The sequence below is a fragment of the Oryctolagus cuniculus genome, chromosome 13 (genome assembly GCF_964237555.1).
Source record: "Oryctolagus cuniculus chromosome 13, mOryCun1.1, whole genome shotgun sequence".
Lineage (NCBI taxonomy): Eukaryota > Metazoa > Chordata > Mammalia > Lagomorpha > Leporidae > Oryctolagus > Oryctolagus cuniculus.
Genome location: NC_091444.1, coordinates 20810228 through 20829924, shown reverse-complemented (window position 1 = coordinate 20829924; position 19697 = coordinate 20810228). Strand labels below are relative to the sequence as shown.

Below are 19697 nucleotides of genomic sequence, written 5' to 3'. Positions count from 1 at the left end.
AAGATGGCTTGAGTGCTTGGACCACCCACGTGGGAGCTCCTGGGTCCTGGCTTGGGCTTGGCTCAACCCCAGCTGTTGCAGCTATTTGGGGAGTGAACCAGCGGATGGAAGATTCTCTCTCTCTCTTCTCTGTATTTAAAAAAGAAAAAAGTTTTTAAAAAGTGTATAGAGTGCCGGGGCTGGCACTGTGGCGCAGTGGGTTAAAGCCGCAGCCTATGGTGCCGGCATCCCATGTGGGTGCTGGTTTGAGTCCCGGCTGCTCCACTTCCAATCCAGCTCTCTGCTATGGCCTGGGAAAGTAGTGGAAGATGGTCCAAGTCCTTGGGCCCCTGAACCTGCGTGGGATACCCAGAAGAAACTCCTGGCTCCTGGCTTCACATCAGCTCAGCCCTGGCCGTTGCGGTTATTTGAGGAGTGAACCTGTGGATGGAAGACCTCTCTCTCTCTCTCTCTCTCTCTCTCGCTCTACATCACTCTGTAACGCTGTCTTTCAAATAAATAAAATAAATATTTTTTTAAAAAGTGTATAGAGTGCCTATTTTAGTGTTGTTATGTTGCTTTATTATCTCATTAAAATGTTTCATTATTCATTTTGGACAGCTAATACATGCACATGGCCCAGTAGCACAACTTCAAGAGGGCAAGCTATGAAAAGCAGGTGCCCCAGCCAGCCTCCTTTCCCAGAAGCAACTACAGTTCCTGATGTCTTGCGTATTTTCCCACACATATATAATTTCACTCAATCGCCATGACTTACCTTCTTCTCAGATAGACGCCATGAATCCCATCTGACAGATGAGGACCTGAGAAAGGTTAAGCGAAGTGCATAGGACTGTTTTAATAACAATGGCAGGTGGGCTGGCGCTGTGGCATGGGAGACCAGGGGAAGCACCCGGCTCCTGGCTTCAGATCAGCGTGGTGCGCAGGCCGCAGCACGCAAGCCACAGTGGCCACTGGGGGGTGAACCAATGGAAAAGGAAGACCTTTCTCTCTGTCTCTCTCCAATAATAATAATAATAATAACAATGGCAGGTGTTGCAGAGCTGTGTCTAATTCCAAAGTTATAATATGTTCCACCAGTCAGTGGGCAGGGGTGGCTTCCAGCAGGGGTGCGCAGGGCCCTGTCCTAGGTGCTGAAGGCTCTCATGGAAGCGGGGGATTATTCTTCCCACCCCTCTCCTCCCTAGGCTCACGGAGGGGCTGGAGAGGCTGGTGACTACTCTGCAGTTTAACAGAGAAAAGGCAGAGGCCACAAACTGCCTGGCCACTGAGTTTGTCCGTGGCACCAGGCATTTTCTCTCTCTGGCTCAGTTTCTCTATCTGTCCGGTGGAGACAGATTTAACTCACAGGACTGTTGTAGAATCTAGGGATAATAAACGCAGACGGGCTGGGAACACATCCAATGCCAGCACCCGGATATGCAGTGGGGTCTGGACCAGTGCTCCACAGCTTGCCCCACACAAGGCCTTGGGTCACTGAATGACGAGGTCAACAGGGGCTGGGAACCCTGGGAATCGAGACATGGAGGCTGGGATAGCGCCATACTGGCTATTTCAGGGTTATCTTCAGCAGGGGCAGGGACAGCTCCCAGGGGGAGGGCGCAGGGTTAATCTGCGAGGTTGCAACACACAAGGGAGCCTCTTCCAAAACACTGGGCTGGAGATCCTGGGTTACACCTGCAGATTCTGCTCTGGCCAGCCCTCCCAGTCGCCCCAGGTCCCTCCCTCAGTGCTCCCCCCAGCCTGCAAGCTGGACATTAAGCTGCCTTCTGATGAGCCAGTGGCGGCCGATGAAGGGCTTTCCCGTTTTTTGGTCCCTGTTTTGCCTGGGGCCTTCTTCCCCTTTCATTCTGTTCCTCGGGGAAGCCTTGTGGATCAGCCCCGTGTAGATCAGGAGCCGCGGTTACCACCCCCACCCGTGTCTCCTGATTAGCTCATATCACACCTGTCACTGACCAGCTTGTCCACCAGACTGCGCTCCAGGGGAGTGGGCACCACGCCTACCAGCTCACCTGTGCATCCCCACACCCCGTGGGGCTGGCACGTGGCAGGGCGCACTCAATCATTTGTTCAATGAATTCCTGAAGTTGGTCGCTTCTGCCTCTGGGTTCACAGCTTGTCTGTGCCTTTCGCACAGCTGTTTTGGGGCTTGCTTTCCCCTTTGTGTCCCTGGTGCATAGCCCAGGTCACCACATAGGGGTGGGCCTGCACAGGGCTTCTTGCTGGGAGAATGAATGGATGGGCTCTTGGCTGAGAGCCGGTTTGAACCGGAAGACATTTCTCTGGCTGGCAGTTAATGAGTTCTTCCCAGGTGGGCCAAAGGCAGGCTCAGGAAATGGGGAACAAGATTGGGTGGGGCGAAGCCGGCCACCAAACGTCCTTGGTGCCTTTTCCTCTTTGTTATTGTCCTGGTGTGCAGGGCAGAACGCGGCCCCGAGGGGCGGGCCTTGTCACCGAAGGGTCCCCCCGCCGGAGATGGGCTTGGCCCTGGTGACCGGCCCCAGCTGCACCCCAATTCCTCCTCCTTGGGGAGGGGTTGTGGCGGGGGAGGGAGAAGGACACAGCTCTCTCTTCTCCGGGCCGCGGGATCCCGGGACACCAGCCGGGGTCCGGAGGGCCGGGATGCGACCGAGCCGGGCGGCGGGGGAGGGGCGGCGCGGCGCGGCCGGCGTCCTCCAGCGTCTGGAGCCGGGCCCCGGGCTCTCGGCCCCCGCGAAGCGAGGCGAGCCGGAGCTGTGCGGTGAATGCAAAGAGCCGGGCGAGCTCTCAGCCCGGCGCCGCCGACGGCGTCCTCAGCCACAGCCCAATGAGAAGAGAGCAGATAATTTATTCCCTAATCCCGGTTCGGGTGCCGGGCGCTGGCGCGCGGCGGGGCTGGGGGCGGGGTGGTCTCTGCGCTCGCGCTCCCGCCGGCCGCCCCGCCCCGCCCCCGCGGGCTCCGGGCCGCGCACACACACACGTTGCCCGACAATTAGCGAGCACACCTTGGCCGCGCGGCCTCCGGCGGCGCCGCTGCTTTTGTCTCCCGCCTGGCGGGCTGCGCTGCGCGGGCGCCCGGGCGCGAAGTTGCCGCTCCGACGCGCTGCTCCGGAATGCTGGCCGCCCGCTGCCGTCGGGGGGCGCGCAGGGCGGGGTGGGCCGGGCGCGCCGGCCCGGGGCTGGGGGGCTGCAGAGAGAGAAGAGAAAGAAAAGTAAGGCAGCGCTGGCCCCTCTTCCTTTGTTAGACCTTGAGTGTGTTGCGGATGTGTGCGCGCGCGCGGGTGTGCACATGCGTGTGTGCAAGTGCGTGCATGTGTGCGCGGGTCGGGGCCGGCCGGGGGAGGCGGGACCCGAAGGCGCGAGGCGGCTTTGGCCGAATGGGAGTTGAATCGTCGCGTCGCGGTCTTTCACGCTCTGCCCAGAACTCGGGCGTGCGGGCAGGTAGCCGTCCCGCCCTCGCCAGTTCCTCAAAGGACAGAGCTCGCAGTTCGTTCCCAGCCCCAGGCCATGCCCAGGGCGTTGCGGCTCGCGTCGGGACTGCTGGGGTGGTGAGGATCCGGCGCTCGCTGAGGGTCTGCCCTGACTGCAGGGGGCGCACGAGAGGGTCTCCCCGCACCAGCGCTGGAGCCAGCGCCGCCACGGGGGGCACCCCTTGGAACCCGAGTGGGAGCTCGTGATGCCCACGGGGAGCTCTCGAGCGCGGGGAAGGCGCGAGGTGGTGCAGGTGGCCGGCGGTGGGGCCGTGGAGGGAGCGAGGGGGCAGCGAGACCAAGTCTATCTAAACGCCAATTCCCTCAAGTTCAGAGCGTCAGTTGTCATTTCATACCTTAATGCATATTTATGCCGCGCCGAAATAGGCTTCATAATTAACTCCCGGAGTCATCCGCAGAGGTTAAAGGGACCCCGAAGATTTGTGCATTGATTGGGTACGCGGCGGTGTGTGTGTGCGCGCTCCTGTGTGTGCGTGCGCCCCGTGCGAACCCATTGAGAAGAATAATTATTTTTCTCCACTGGAAGCTACAGCAGAGAATCAGACAAGGAGGGAAGACTGAGAGAGAGAGAGAGGTTGGAGAGGGAGAGAGAGACAAAGGAAGTGAGAGCGAGAGGGGAGCCGGCTTAGCCTCCGAACTGTGAGTACCGAGCGAAAACAAACAGGCAGAAAGTGCGGCGAGGGCGACCCTCGGCCGGGCCGGGGGGCGGGAGCGACCCGGGAGGACTCGCCCCTCCGCTTCGGGTGTGCCTGGGCCACCAAGGGGCCCCGAGGCACGGGCGGACTCCCTGACGCGGGTCGGGCACTCACCTGAAAGCCAGCGTTGGCTCCCGTGGGCTGCGTCAACCCCCGCCCTGGCCAGCCGGAGGAAGCCCCCTCCCCGCCCCCATCGTCTTTGTTCGTTTGAAAGGGTTTTGCAGCTGCTGGGGTTCTGAGGGGGAGAGTGAGAGGAGGTGGCCCGGTCTCCCCCTCCCCGCTCCGAGGGCCTCCCCCTCTCCTGCACCCCAGGGGTTGTGGAGGGTTGAGGAGGGGGCTGGAAAGGGGGTGGGGATCGGGACTCCGTGACACCTGTGCGTCTGTTTGGCCCTGGGAAGGGAAACTCAGGGGTGTGTTGGACCCCTGGAGCAGAGGTCCTAGGAGGGAGACCCAGCCTGGGAGGCTGGGGAGAAGCCATTTCTGTGGGCAAAGCCACCAACTCCAGCGTCTTCAGTGGCAAACCGGGTCCCCAGGCTTAGGAGGACACCAGCTGCGCCCCATGCACACGCCAGAGTCATTGTGGCTGTGGGCTCCAGGTCTGGCGTGATCTCTTGGCCCTGAGCCCCCTGCCCCCTCTTCATACCCAAGGGCTTGGAGCTGGGACCCCCCAGGAGGAGGAGCCCTGGCGGGGCAGATGGGCCCAGGGAGGGGGCTGTGGAGAGAGTCGCCGCTGTCCTTCCTGGAGGAGGGCCCGTGACAGGGTGCCCCTAGGGAACCAGAGCTGGCTGGCCCCTGCCTCTACGGAGCTGGTCGGGAGAGGGCGCCTGGGGCCCAAGCCGTCCCTTGCAAACCCACATTCCACAGCCTGGTCTGGAGCACCGGTGCCCCGCCCCCCTCCCCTGGACCCTCATTAGCGCATTCTTCCTGTGCTCTGATTCCATCTTTCCTGGTGATTTTTCAACGCACCGTTGTCTGCCAGTGAATAACTCTGCTAAACTTCCGCCTAAAGGAAGGGCTCACTTTGCAGGGGAAATGCAGCTCTTGGGAGGCTGGGATGGGAGCTTCAGGGTTTAGCGAGCTCTGAATTAAGGGGAAAGGAACTGTCCTCCAGGAAGTCCCCCTGGTCGGGCTTACACCCTCCTGCAGGGCGGAGCTGAGGCCTGGGATCTGGGCACAGCTTCTGTCTCAAGTCATTCAATTCCTTGGGGCTGTCACAGGGGCAGGAGAAAGGGATGGGTACCTCTTACACGCACACACACACACACCTTCAGGTGGTGTTGGGCATCCCTTGAGATTCAGGACCCCCCACACACCTATTCTCTTGCCCCAAGCCACACAAAGAGGGTTCAAGAGCTGGGGCCACTCTCCTAAAAGCATTGAAGGAGGAGAGGCCCCTTCCAGTAGGCAGGACCAAGTTCTGAGAGCTCTGAGGACGCTGGGTGGTGGGGGAGGCTGTTGTGAATTGTGATCATAGACTGGGGGTGGGCTGTCTCGCCTGCTGCCCTCCTGCCTGCTTGGTGTCTGTGCCGGGCTAGTGCAGCCCCTGCCCTGTGGTGTGCTTGTTGCTACATGAGTGGCTGTTGCTACAGACCTCCGCACCCTTCACCCCCATCTCTGAGAGCACTTGCTTTCGGCTGGGCCTAAAGACCTATGTGGGTTGGGGGGAACATGGGAACAAAAAGGTGGGGGTAGGACTGGGGCCTGGGCAGGCTTCGGAGCATTTTGATATTTGTGGCCGGCTCGGGTTGAAATGCATGTGACTTTGCCAATGACCCGTCATGAGCAGCTTGACTGCTGAGAGGCTAAACTGTGGCCTGGGTCCTGGTGCCTGGGGAGGCTGAACTTTGGTGCCAAGCCCCTCCCCGTGTCCTTCTCCCCACAGCTTGGCCTCAGAGCTTAGGAGAGACCAGATGCGGGGGCCAGCCGTGTCAAGGCTGAGGAGGCACCCAAGCCTCTCCACCCCCAGCTCTGCCTTGGTTTTCTCTCCTCTCTACCTTGATTGCCTGAGCCCATCACCAGGTCGCCCATCTCTCCCTTTCCCTAGGAGCCCGGGACCTGTGCCGGGCTGGAGCTTCTTCTTGTCTGACCTCCCTGGGCTTTCCCTCCTGAGCTGTTCAGGCTTCGCAGTGGAGATGGGGAGGGGTGTAGCTTAGTGGCCTTGTCCTCCTTAGCACGCACACTGTTGGTCTGGGTCAGGTCTGCAGGGCAGTGTGGGTAGGAGCCTATGAGGTCCCCCTGGAGCCAGTCTTCTCCGGGTTCAGTTCCAGGCCAGGGACTGCACCCCTGGGCCCAACCCAACCCAACTCCAAACCTGGAAGCCTCTTTGGGGCAGAGGCAGCAGAATCAAGTCCCCTGAGGCTCAGTGCCCTTCAACCCCAAGGGGAGTAGGATTGGATCGCCAGGCTGTGCTCTGCACCTGAACCCCACAACCCGTCCCAGCTCAGGGACTCTCCTCCCTGAGAGTGTGGGCATGAGGGAACCCCAAACCCACACCAGACCTGAACTATGGGAGAACCTAGGTCTGCTGCCTTTGTTTGCAGGCTCCATCATTCATTTCTTTAGCAAATGTGTACCTAGATCGTGCAGCCAACATCTTTAGAATGATGTGCTGTGCTTGCATTTTAGTGGAGAGAGTAGGGTGGTGAGAGCAGGGGCCACCTGTTCAGCATCTCCCTAATGTCCCCTTTCCTTGCCACCATTGGCAAAACATGTCCATCGGGCTCCCAGTCCATCGGGTCCCCAGAAGGGACCTGAGTTTATAAAAATCCCTCAGAAGTCAGCCCCGGTGAGGACTTGGGTCGTTTTGAAGTTGGTGGGACCTGGGTTTTTGTTTTTTAAGATTTATTGATTTATTTGGAAGGCGGAGTTACAGAGAGAGACAGAGAGGTCTTCCATCCACTGGTACACTCCCCAGATGGCTGCAGCTGCTGGAGTTGGGCCAATCCAAAGCCAGGAGCCAGGAGTTTGGAGCTTCTTTCGGGTCTTCCCACATGGTGCAGGGGCCCAAGCACTTGGGCCACATCCTCCACACCTTTCCCAGGCCATCAGCAGGGAGCAGGATGAGAAGTGAAGCAGCTGGGATCAAACAGGCCACCTGTACAGGATGCCGGCACTGCAGGCAGGTGGTGGCTTTACCTGCTACGCCACAGCACCTGCCCCAGGACCCTAGATTTAATCTAACATAACTTCCTGCCAGGTGCAAATCTCCCTTCTAAACTAGCACCCCATTTGCTGACCACCTGCTGCGTGCCTGGTGTGAGTCTGAGGAGTGTACCCTGTGTTTGTTTGTTTTTTTTTTTTTTTTTTTTTTTTTTACAGGCAGAGTGGATAGTAAGAGAGAGAGAGACAGGGAGAAAGGTCTTCTTTTGCCGTTGGTTCACCCTCCAATGGCCGCCGCGGCCAGCGTGCTGCAGCTGGCGCACCGCGCTGATCTGATGGCAGGAGCCAGGTACTTATCCTGGTCTCCCATGGGGTGTAGGGCCCAAGTACTTGGGCCATCCTCCACGGCACTCCCTGGCCACAGCAGAGAGCTGGCCTGGAAGAGGGGCAACCGGGACAGAATCCGGCGCCCCGACTGGGACTAGAACCCGGTATGCCGGCGCCGCAAGGCAGAGGATTAGCCTAGTGAGCCGCGGCGCCAGCCTGTACCCTGTGTTTGATTACCTTTGGGGGCAGTGAGCCCCCAAGCCCTTGTCTTTGTGGCCTTCTCTCTCCGCGATCCCCGTACAAGGCTAATGGCTCGTTAGCCCATCCCCATTCTCCTTTCCAGGGAGAGCTCTCCTGGCTGCTGCCCGGCTGGAACCACCCCCAGGTGTAGGCTGAGGTTCAGGGTGATGGTGTGCTCTTGACCCAGCTGGGGGCTCCCTATAGGAAGTCAGTGCAGTTGGCTGTGCTATCTCCCACAGCACAGGCTTCAGTTTCCAGACCGGACTGGGGCTTTCCAGCCTGGCACTAGGGAACGTGTCACAAGAGAAGGGAGGCACCTGCTTGCCCTCAGAGGGTCTGCCCTCCAGCCTGACAGCCAGCCCCTGAGGGGCATGGCCACGTCTGGGAGGCCTCAGCCCTGCTCTCTCCCTCTTCCCTCACCTCCCCCCGCCCCCTCGCTCCTTCCTCCTGTTCTGCTGAGCCCCTGAGCCCTCCCTCCACTTTCTCCTGCTCATTTCTTCTCTCTCAGGTCCCACTGCCTTCTCCAAGAGCAAGAATGCCCACCCAGGTGTGTCAGAGCCTCTGTAAGCCTCAGTTGTCCCCATCTAGCAAATGGGAATAATAATAGTGTTTGTGATTATAACGAACAGGCCTAGTGCATGCATGAAACAGTTTTCACGCAAAAGAATGCCAGCTCTCCTCTCCTGTAGAATTTCCCTTACTTTTCCACGCGCCGCCACGGACTGCCTTTCTCTTCTTTTTCACTATCGCGCTCAGCATCCCCCCTGCTCCTGCAGGGACCCACCTCCTCTCCCTGCCTCTGGTAGCTCAGGGCCCGGGTCGAGTTAGCGCCCCCAGAATGTGGGGAGTCGTGATGACAGTGAGAGCCACCGCGGGAGAAGAATGGGCCCTCTGTCCTGCAGAAGTTTCTCTGCACTCAGCTCTATGAGAGCGCCTGAGGGCCAGGGCGGGGTGGGGAGGCAGCCCAGGTGGTAGGCAGGAGGCAGGGCCCTCTGCTGGTCAGCCACGGGGGAGGGGGCGTGGGGGTGTCATCTTTCGCATCTCTTGACATTTGGGGCAGAACTCAGGCCTCCCCTCCTGGGCCGTGGGAGGTGGTCCTCAGACCAGCTACCTCTCTGCTGTCTGAGCAGCCAGCAGCTGCAGGTGGGCCACAGGGCCTACTGGAGTGGTGGGGATGGCACCATCCCGGTGCGGAGTCTCAGGGCTGCCCCTCCTCCACACCCCCAAGAGCTGGCTGCAGGGCCTAACCTGAAACCCTACAGACAGCTTCGGGGCCCCACTTGGCGGAGGACTGGGGGCTGGGGGCAGGCGGGCCAAGGACACCAAGCCAGGAGTGCCCGCTATGGCCAGGAAACCCAGGGGAAGGCAAGGCGCAGGTGGGGGGAGGGGCCTTAGGAAGGAACTAGAAGTCCAGAGCCGGGCTGACCTTGTTCTGGGGCGGGGGTGGGAAGAGGACCCAGGCCTGTGGCCTGAGACGGTGAGGGGGCAGAGGGCGCCCGCAGGGAGTCGCCTCAGGTCTCCTGCCAGAAATTCAACCGTAAAAAAGCTGGCGGGGAGGGCAGGGGAGGAAGGCGAGAAAGGAGACGGGGCGGGCGGCGCAGCCTCTCCACGCCAGTCGCCCGGCGGGGGCCGTGAGTAATCTATGGCTGCTTCAGAGGGAGTGAGATCAAAAGCGAGCAGATACAAGAGGTTTGTGCTTCGCCGACCAGACAGCCAGAGGCTCAATGAGACCTTTGTTCCCCCGGCCCAAGTCAGGGTTGAAGGAATACCTGCCGGCCGCCCCCTCGCCGCCCAGCGCGGGGCTGGGGGAGGGGCGGGTCACCGGGGAGTCAAGTTGAGTTGGGCACCGCGCGGCCGGGCCGCGGTGGGCGGAGGAGGCAGGAGGCCTGCCCTCCGGGGCGGGGCGCCTCGGGGTGAGCGCTGGGCCGAGTGGCTGCCTGGAAGGCAGGAAGTGGCCCTGCGGGACGGTGAGGGAGACCGCGAGGGACAGGGGGCCCGCCGGGCCGCCAGGTGAGCAGCCCCTGGACACCCGGTGCCTCCCGCCTGGTGCCCCTTGGGAGGCGGGTTTGGGTGGGCGGGATCCAGGGCACTCTGCTTTGTGCAGGGCCTGGGTCTGATTCTGGGGTCCCGTGGGAGAGGAGGAAAGAACTTGGGGCCAGGGGGCTGGTGACCCAGGCTTCAAGTGAGAAGCTGTGTTCGCTTTGGCCCTTATGGTGGGCCACACTGGGGGGCGGGGGTGTTGGGAAGTGCAGGGGTCCAGTTAAAGGGGGGTTGCTCCTGCCAGGGTCCTTCTAGGGCCAGGGAGTCTGCCCCGAGGCTCTCTCCAGGCCAGACTGCTCCCTGGCAGAGACAGCCTCTGCTCTGGGGCCCCCTGAGAGAGGTCAAGGTTGTGCCCAGCAGTCTGAGTCCCCTGGGGCTTTCCTGGAGAGCAGGCGCCCTTGGGGGCGCATTCCTCCAAGGCTGATGCCCAGGACTGACTTGTGTCCTGGGACAGGCGACAGGGAACGGCCATGGTATTCAGGATACAGCTTTCCTAGGCCCCTGAGACCACCCTTACCCCAGTCCTGGAGATCCCCGTGCCCCCCACCCCCAGCCCTACTCCTCCAGTTAGGGTGGCAAAGAACCGAGCTGCCTCCTACTTCGCAGCGTTGCCCAGGGATGGTTCAAGGCTGGCTGCTGTCAGCAGGTGAGGAGACCACGCAAGAGTGGGTGCAGGTGGTAACCAGCCTGGCCGACGTGGGCCAGTCCCCCAAAGGCAGGCCTGTGGCCCGACCGCCTCCACGCAGACCCACCATGGCCCCTCTGCTGCTCCGGAAAGGGTTAAGCTTTGTAAGGAGGGAGGCCAACGTGCTGCCTGGCTTAGGCTGTGGCAGCAGCAACCTTGAAAAGATCCGGCCTCATTCACGAGGGGAGAGAGCAGTTAAGTAAGGACCCCTGGGCTGGGAACTGGAAGCTAATTAAGGGAATTGGAGGAGGTCCTTTATGGCCAGGAAGCCACCCCTCCTCATACCCCAGTGAGGACCATTGTGTGGGGGCCTTCGTGGGGCCAGAACTGGAGACTCATTATGGGGATGGCTTTAGTGTCCCCGGGGGCCAGGGCAGGTGCTGGGGGAGGTTGAACAACGTAACTTGGGGGGCCTAAGACTTTGAGGGATGCAGTGTGGGTGGCTCGGGGTGGGGGATGGTGGGAAGGGTGGGGAGGGCTCCCCAGGTGCCCCCAACTCCCTGCTTCCTTTTGAGGTCCTGCCGCTGGACCCCTCAGCTCTGCTGTGGCCTATGGCTTTTCATTCCTATGTGATTGCTCCTCCAAACTCATGTAGGGCTAAAAGCCATGGGCTACAGTGAGGGGCGCACTCCTGCTGCAGCCACAGAGGGGGCACCGGGGGATGGTTCACTCTGGGGCGGGGACTGGAGGGGATCTAGGAACCCAGGGGCCAGGGTGGGCTGTGTGATCTTGGCCAAGTCACTTCCCCTCTCTGAACCTGGCTCCTCACCCTGGGATGAAGAGGCTGGTCCGATGCTTCCAAAGGGCGAGTCCCCCCAGGAAGGAAGGAGACACTCAGGGTGTGTGCTGAAGTCTCTGGCCAACCCTGAGGCCCCGGCTGCGGCTCAGAGATTTGGGAGCTGGAGTCACAGGCACTGGGTCACAAAGACGGGCCTCTCCTCGATGCGCCTTCTTCCAGCGCAGCCTCTGCTTCTTGGCCTCGCTCCCTTCGCCTCTGAGTTCAGCCCGGAACCCTCGGCCTTCTCTGCAGGGAGGCCTGGAGTGCCTCGGTGGCTGCCCTGGGCACATTCAGTCCCGCCAGGAGGGGCAGGAGGTTCCACAGAGTGGAAGCAGGCTGACAGCTGCTCCCCACAGCAGCAGGTGTAAGCTCCGGGTCTCTAGCTCTTGGGCTGCCACCCTCCAGGTGTGTGAACGGTACCTGCCCCCCCCCCCACCCCAGCTGCCTGTCACTCAGCTCGTCTGGCTGCCCCCGATGCCTGTTGCCGCACACATGCACACGCACACACACGCACACACGCAGTCCCACCCTGGTTGAATCTGCCTTGACTCTGTGCCACCATCCTGGGAGACTCCAACAGATGGAAATAAGGCAAGCAGTCTGGCTGGAGTGGCAGAGGACTCACCCCCACCCCATTCTCCCTCGTCCTGGGCCAGCCCGTGGCAGCCTCTGCGGGGTACTGGGTAGGGAATGAGAGGACAAGTTACTGAGAATGCCTTGCCCCCCCCCCCCCCCACCCGGCAGCCTTCACCTACTCTGCAGCAGGCGTGATTCTGAGCATTTCACCTGTCCTACCGCATTTAATCCTCGAGACAACCATATCTACTATTAGCCCATTTTACTTAGGGGAAGTGCGAGGCACAGAGGAGCTAAGAAGCTGCGCTAAGTTCCCATGGCTGATAAAGGGCAGAGCTGGGTGTAGAACCCATGCTTGCCCCGTCGGGGTATGTTGGGAGGGCCAGCACCAGTGGGCGGGAAGGTGGGCTGTGCCGTGCTCGCGCGAGGGGGCTCTTCTCACATGGCCTCCACTGGGTGCGTGCCCACACGTGGGCCCAACTCCAGTCACCCTTTGTCCATCCCGGGTTTTCTTTTCCAGCACGAGGTGGGAGGAAGGAGAAGTAAAGAGAAGCCCACGCCAACTGGGCTCTTGCTGGCCTGATCCAGGTCTCTTCCCCTCCTGCCCCAGCTTAGATGGTGGAAGGGCTGGGGAAGAGGAGTGCCAGGGCTTCTTGCTTGCCCTCTGCGTTCTCTGGCTCAGAGAGCAGAGATGGCTGGCACCTGCTCCCCCTCCCTCAGCGCCCCAGGCTCACCGTGAGCCCGTTCTGTTCCCTCTTCTATCCCGAGAACCTCTAGGCACTTGATCTGCTTCCCTTAGCTTCCCACCTCCGAACTGGAAAATCAGGTTGCAGCGAGGGGCCCCCGGAAAGTGGATCCCTCCCAGGAACCCTGTGCAGTTTGCCCACGATGGCCTCAGCCCTGGGCTGGGCCTGGCAGGACAGGGACAGCGGAACCATTCCCTAACCCTCCAGGCAAGCAAGGCAGTGAGTGGGGACTGCTGAGCAAATGTTTGTGGAGTGAACGGCGTTGGGCTAACAGGTAAGTCACAAGCAGGGACATGAGCAAGCCCTGGGCTCAGCACCTCAGCCCACAGTCCCACCTTTGCCGGGGGTGGTGGGTGTTGGGCATGGGCCGTGTCTGGGGTTACAAAGTTGGAGTGCTTTTCCACTGTGTCTCTTGGCCACTGCCAGTGGGGGCAGGCCTGGAGAAGATACACAATTCTATATTGCACACTAATTGTTGAACTGCATTGCACTGGCAAGCTGGCCCCATGCGCTCCTGGAACTCCCTGAGGATTCACAGATCACAGGGCTATGTCTCTGCCATCCCCTGCCTGCAGCCGGCTGAAACCTGAAATGCTCTAGCAATGGGAGTCCTTTGTGGTCTTCACATAGGCGCAGCCTGAGGCCTCCCCTGGGAGTGCAGCTGGGATTTGAGTGAATCTCATTGGGTTTGCCCACTTTGAGAGGAAATGCAATTTGATGGCTAAGCTTACAAGGAAAAACCTCTCTGTCCCTGTCTTCAGGGAGGGATGGCCCCAAGCTTTGACAGCTGGGGTCCCTTCTGGCATTGATGGCCTCGGCCGCCAGGGGCCTGGCTGCTGCTGCTGCCCTTATCACACTCGCCATGACCCTGAGGGTGGGCATAAGCCCCTTTGGAGACTACTGACACTTTGACCCTCTAGCTGCACGGTCCCCCGAGCATCCCAGAACCACTGGTAATGGCGGGGCTGCCCTTGGAGACTTCAAGGCTACGGGGAGCTTTGTCTTTCCCCATAGGCAGGCCAGCAAGGAGCTAGGCGGTGGGTGGCCTTGGTGAGCCAGGGTCTGGGTGGCCTCTGACCACCACAGAGGGCTCAGATCCCAGGATCTCAGCAAGCCCGAGGCAGGTCCAGGAAGGAGTTAACCTCCGAGGAGAACGCGGGCTTGTCCCCAGCCTGAGGCCGGTGCCCAGCTTAGCTGCTGCCAACTCGGGGGAGAAGCCCTGGGATCTGTAGTCTGTGCCACCACCCAGCCCTGGCCGGCCTGTTTATCAGCACCGGCTGGTAGACTACAGTTCCCAGCAAGCTACAGAGGCTCCTCTTTGGGGGAAGGGGTGGGTGTGAGGCTCGGTGGCGGCGGGAGAGCGGGAGCGGGAGGAGGTGGGGAGAGCAGCCCAATTCACCCCCTTCCTTTTTAATTCTTTCTCCTGGTGTGTCTGCTCCACCGCCCGAGCTAATCCCCCAAATCCGGTCTCCTAAGCCGCAGCTGCTTCCCCGCGCCGTGATGAATGGCTCGGGGAGGGAAGGTGAATTCATATTTTAATTACTGAGGCGCGGTGCGAAGGGCCTGGGGGCGGGGGCGGAGGGCTCAGCATTGTCCCCTAGGCTCAGAGGGCGCCCCTCCTCCCTGGGTCACTTCCCCCTTGCCCTCTACCTGCGGTGGGGGTGGTGGGAGTGTCTGTGTGTGTATGGTGGGGGGAATCCTTGCTGGGAGCGCCTCTGCTTCTGCCTGGGGAGGTGTGTGATGGGGGGGTGCATCTCCCTTTCTTGTTTGTTCGAGGTGTCCTGGCTTGCCCTGCTGCCCACCACGATGGAGGACACGGCCCAGACCCCTGTCTCCAAGGAGGCACCACGGTCTGTGAGCCCGGAGCCCCGCTTCCTCCCCTCCTCCCTATCACAGAAGTCCCTGTGCCATCTCTGACCCACTGCCCCATTTTTGCCCCAGGCATTAGGGTGGGAGGACCCCTGGAGAGAGTGCCACGGAGAGAAGTGGGGTGAGGGCCCAGGGAAAGGGGGAGCTGGGGAGCACCGGGCAGTCCAGGAGGGCCAGTGCTCTGGCTTGATCTCAGCTCCCACCTCGCTGGCCTGGCAGAGGAGCCCTGCAGTCCCCAGACCCCAGACCATCTTGCACCTAGCTGGGGCCCAGCCAGAGGGGAGGATGGGGAGGCAGCCAGGGCCAACAGCTTGCGGCGGATGCGGCCAACTGTGGGACTGCGGGAGGTTTGTCCAGCGTCCACCCCCTCGCCTTCTATTCTGGGTTCCTGGGGGCAGCTTTGCCATTGCTTAGCCCCTGCAGGACTGTGGGCCTGAAATGGGAGGTGGGAGGGTGGGGGAGTGGGAGGGGAGTTCCCATCTGGAGCGCAGAGAAGTGGGGGTGTCCCCAGGCTCTAGTCCAGACCCTCCCACACAGATAGACACAGCAGGGGAGGGTCATTGGGGCCTGGCTTCTCCGGGGAGCCTCCAGCTGGTGCTGGACTGAGCTGCCAAGTGTGTGGGGTACAGGCTGGGGAGGCAGTGGTGAGAACTGGCAGAGACCACAGCCCAAGGTACCTGCTGGGGGGGTTGGGGGAGGCAAGGCACTGTAAGCAGGACTGGGGTCTCTCCACTGCAGGGGCCGGCCCAGCCTCCTGTGAGCCCCTCACAGAGCTCAGGCTGGCTGTGCTCTGCACAGGGGTGACCCTCTCAGGTCCTGCCTTGGGAACCCCACTGAGGTTGTCCCCGCCCCCAGGACTCACCTGGGAGAGAGGTTGCAGCGCCTAGCCCGGCTCCTGCAGGTCCTGGTTCCCCTTATCCATACCCCTGCCCCTGCCTTCCTTACAGAAGTGGGCCGATCAGAAAAGTCTGATTTTCCCCACCTCTCTCAAAGCACCCCAGGGAAGAGGCTTAGAGAAGAGGACCCACGTGCCCTGGGCTCTGGGGCCCTTAGCTACGCCCAGGCCTGGGTGGTCAGGGCCCCTTGCCCGGCTTGTATTCCTTGCGATCCCCTCTCCTAGGCCAGCCTTGTTGTACCTGTGGATTTCTCCCCTTGGATTTTTTTTTATTTAAATACACTTATTTATTAGAAAGGCAGAGTTACAGAGGCAGGGGGTGGGGATCTTCCATCCGCTGGTTCACTCCCCAGATGGCCACAACAGCCAGAGCTGAGCTGTTCAGGAGCTTCTTTTAGGTCTCCCACGTGGGTGCAGGGTCCCAAGCACTTGGGCCATCTTCTACTGCTTTCCCAGGCCACAGCAGAGAGCTGGATTGGAAGTGCAGTAGCTGGGACTCCAACCAATGACCAAATGGGATACTGGCACTGCAGGTGGTGGCTTTACCCACTACACCACAGTGCCAGCCGCCCGTGGATTTTTCATAGTGGTGCGAACGCTCTGTTGACAGTGCCCCTGACATGCAGTCCAGCAAGGGACGTGTGTAGTACAGTCACCGATTATTGCAGAACCCCCGCCGCCACACCCCTACCTTCTACCTGGGCAGGCAGGAGTCCCAGTGCCTTTCCTGCCTCTTAGCTTTGGGGCTCTGCATGTTAAACCTTGGCTAACCTCCCAGCACACTGAGATGAGGAAGGCCCAGAGAGATGGAGCCACTCACCCAGGGTGACACAGCACGCCAGCATCCCAGCCAGGTATAGAGCCCAGGCCCCCTGAGCCCCTGTGTAGAGCCCTGTTTCTCTCTAGGCTTGTCATGGGAGGGCCCCCGAGGTAGCTGTGATAGGTAGATCTAGAAATACAGTAGTAGTAGTCCCGGTGCCATCTATATATATCCCGCGAGCGCTCCCGGTTCACTGTGTACACTCCAGCAGAGTGAGCGAGGAGGTGGCGCGGAGAGGGGATTATTAAGTAACAGCCTACCTACTGCTGACTCAAGCTGGGCCGCCTGCCCACCCAGCCAGCCATTGGAGGTGCCTGGCACCTATTAATTACAGCGATTAGATGTATTACCCGGACGCCGAGGGGCCGAGGGAGGGAAGATCGCTCCCGGAACCAGGCTCCGCAGCGCTTGCTGAGTTCTCTGTTTGGCCTGGAGGAACACGAAGCAAGGTTGGCCAGCCTCCTCCACCCTGCAGGTGTGCCCTGTGTGGGGGACCTAGGGTTTTGAGGGGGGGTGCCCCATGCTTCCTTGTTCCAAACCCCTCCAGGCTGGCCCTGTGCCTCCCTCCTTGCCCTCAGCGTTCAGACTTTGCTTTCCTGCTTCCTCGAGAGAGCTGTGACTCGGCTCAGACCCGACCTCCACGCTCCTCGAGAGAGCTGTGACTCGGCTCAGACCCGACCTCCACGCCAGGTGCTTCCCTCCCCCAGGGCCAGCTGCTCTGCTCCTTCGGACCTGTGCTCCGTGCACAGCAGGCTCAGCAGGAGGAAGGGGGCGAAGTGGAGCAACTGCAGGTGCATGCGGATAGGGAACCCTGACACCCCCTCAACGTCTGCAGAGTGGATGCTCCTGCAGACAGAGCTGTCCTGAAGCCCCACCCACCCCTGAGAGTGAGTGCTCCCTGGGTGGAGGCAGGGCCAGGCCAGCCTGGGCAGGTCCAGCCTCAGCCACTCCCCACTCCCCCAGGCTTACTTTGGTGACAGGAAAGAAACTTCACCATCTTGTACCCACCTCCCAGCCCCTGTGCCCTGCCCAGGTGCTAAATAAAACAGCCTGTTGGCTCAAGAACTCTGCTGTCTGTTCTCTGCCTGGCGAGCAGGGGGTTCTGTGTTGCTCTGGGCGCTCAGAGCGCATTCTGCTAAACCCTCGCTGCTAAGGGAGAGAGGAAGCCCTGACTCGGTTCCAGGTGGCAAAGGAGAGGCCGCGCTGGAGGAGTGTTTCTTAGGCATCAGAGGCCTGCATCCGGGTCCTTGCAGGTGTGGCCCCCACGCACCTCCACCTGCCCATGGTGGCACAAGCTTGTTTTCTGCCAGGTGTTTCCAGCCACAGATGCATGGTGCTGAGTGAGGCCGAGGGGGCGGCCGCCTGGAGGAATGACGTCAGCTCAGATCAGGAAGCGCTGTAGTCCGGTGGCCGGTGTGAGAGGCGGCAGGGCCCCCGCAGCCTCTGGGGGGCGCGTTAACCCCAGCGTGCTTCTCTCTCCCTGCCTTCTCCCACATCCTTTCCCTGCAGATCTCCGCTGAGCGTCCCCGGCCTGGCCTAGGGCATGCCCCAGTTCACCTTCGCCTGCTTCTGTGGCCTCCACGGCTTCTGCAAGATGAAGAGGAAGAAGGAGGACGTTCACAGAGAGCGGGAAACAGCGGTGTGAGCAAGACCAGGGTCCCCCGGCTGCCCCAGCAAGGCCCAGGCCTGAGGCTGCCCAGTGCTGGCCAGTGCTCTTGCGGGACGGGAAGCCTCATGGGCATCTTGGAGCTCCACTGAGCCCTGCTCTTCTCAGTGCAGCCTGGCTCCACCCCGAGGGCCCCGGACTCCTGGGTGCCGCCAAGGCCTCCTTGTGCCCGCATACATGGGCGTGTAGTCCTGAGAGCTGCCTGCGAGAGGCCCCGGCGCACAGGGGAACTCCAGGACCTGCCAATCACCTTCCAGAGATGCCCCGGGGAGGCCCAAGAGTGGAACTTCCTTCCTGCCCTTCCAGGGAGAGATGCATCCCATTGGGCCAAGACAGCAGTTGCTAACTAAGGAACTGGCTGCCCTAGCAGAGTGCTGGGAGCAGTCCTCATGATGGGGCGAGACCTCCACCTCCAAGGCCAGGACGGGGTCTCTCCTGGGACTCCAGGATACAGAGCAGGAGCATCGCATGCCACAGCAGTGTCCCCCGAGTGCTCCCTCCCCCCTTCCCCCCCGCCCAGCATCCCAGGTGCAGCCATGCCTGAGGTGGCCGGCCTGGGTGCAAAAGGGCGGTAGGATGGGGACACTGTGGCAGAGCAGCGAGTGGATGTGGCCTTGTCTCTTGCCAGCCCTGCTGCCCCACACACCAAAGCAGTCTTTCCTCCAGCCCTGGCCCTGACCCGCTGGCCCCATGCTATATGTGTGTGCCACCTCAGCAGGAGCCTCCCTGGTCCTCTGTCCTTGGGGACACTGGAGGCCTTGGGTGAGCCCAAGAGAAGGGCAGGAAAGCGTGCAGGGGCTCCCCTGAGACAGAGGGTCCTGCGCCCTCCTCTGGGACCCGTGTGTCCCCAGTCATGGCCCGAGAGGCTGCAGTGCTAGGACTGTCTCTTCAATAGCGGGGGATGAAACTGTATCTGAGACACTGGGGTGTTGGGTGCCAGTCCCAGGGGCTTCCCAGGCGGGAAGGTCAGGAGCAGGGACAACATGGGCCCTGCTGGCACCTCAGACCGACCCTGGCAGGATTGCAGCAGCAGGGCTTGGCCTGGAGCCCTGCAGGGTTTCTTCCCCCAGGAGAAATCTCCAGGCTCCAGAGGGATACCTGATAGCCGGAGTCCCTGCTGTGGGAACCTGGGTGGCGGCCCAAGGTCAAGGCCCAGCTGGGCCGTGCAGAGCTGTCCTTGGCCTCCCAGCTGGCGGCCCTTCTTTATCCAGGGCTAAAGTTGGGTCCAAGATTGCAGCTGCTATGGCCAGATACCCACCCCCCCCACACACACACGTTATGGCTCCCTCAGTTTCCTTCTCAGGGAGATGGGGACTGGCGTCCTCTTCCTATCCCTACAGCCTTAAGGGACCCCGGGGAGACAGGTGGGGTCCAGGAAGGCAGCCACACCGCCGCCCACATGCCGAGGAGTCTCACTCCTTCCCAGAGCTCCAGGGGAGAACTCTGCCCCCTTTGTTCCCAGTTCCCGGCCCTCCCTGCCTGCTTCTGGGAGACCCCAGGCTGAGCTGGGGGGCTCACGCCTCTCGTGCTGTGGAAAGTTGGGGCTCCAGTTTCCCCATCTCCAACTGGACTGTCTACTCCTGCTTTTCCCTCTTGGGCTGCAGGCTGTGGGAGGAAGAGGAAGACTTGAGTGGTGTCTGGGCCCTTGGCCCTCTGGACCCCAGAGGCTTCTGGTCCCAGGTCAAAGCCTCTGTATTAGAATGCCCTGTCCTGCTCCACTCCCAGGGGGCAGATTTTGAATGTCGCAGTGGCTCCATGGAAACACTGGGGCCATTGTCATTTGATGGGGGG

The 19697-nt window shown here is 61.2% G+C and overlaps 1 long non-coding RNA gene and 1 other non-coding gene across 16 annotated transcripts; both read left to right on the top strand.

Annotated features, from left to right (window-relative positions):
• Window positions 1–3308: 3308 nt before the first annotated feature.
• On the top strand, window positions 3309–19556 carry BLACAT1 (BLACAT1 overlapping LEMD1 locus). Of its 15 annotated transcripts, XR_011381380.1 has the most exons (4): window positions 11098–14178; window positions 14433–14506; window positions 16575–16689; window positions 16819–17305. It is a non-coding gene; the product is annotated as a BLACAT1 overlapping LEMD1 locus (long non-coding RNA). The 15 variants fall into 15 exon arrangements; XR_011381372.1 differs by adding an exon at window positions 9432–9841 and having other exon boundaries at window positions 12864–14178; window positions 14433–17305; XR_011381371.1 differs by lacking the exons at window positions 16575–16689; window positions 16819–17305 and adding an exon at window positions 17750–19556.
• Window positions 11107–11167, top strand: MIR135B (microRNA mir-135b). The gene has a single exon (NR_162528.1). It is a non-coding gene; the product is annotated as a microRNA mir-135b (primary transcript).
• Window positions 19557–19697: the final 141 nt, after the last annotated feature.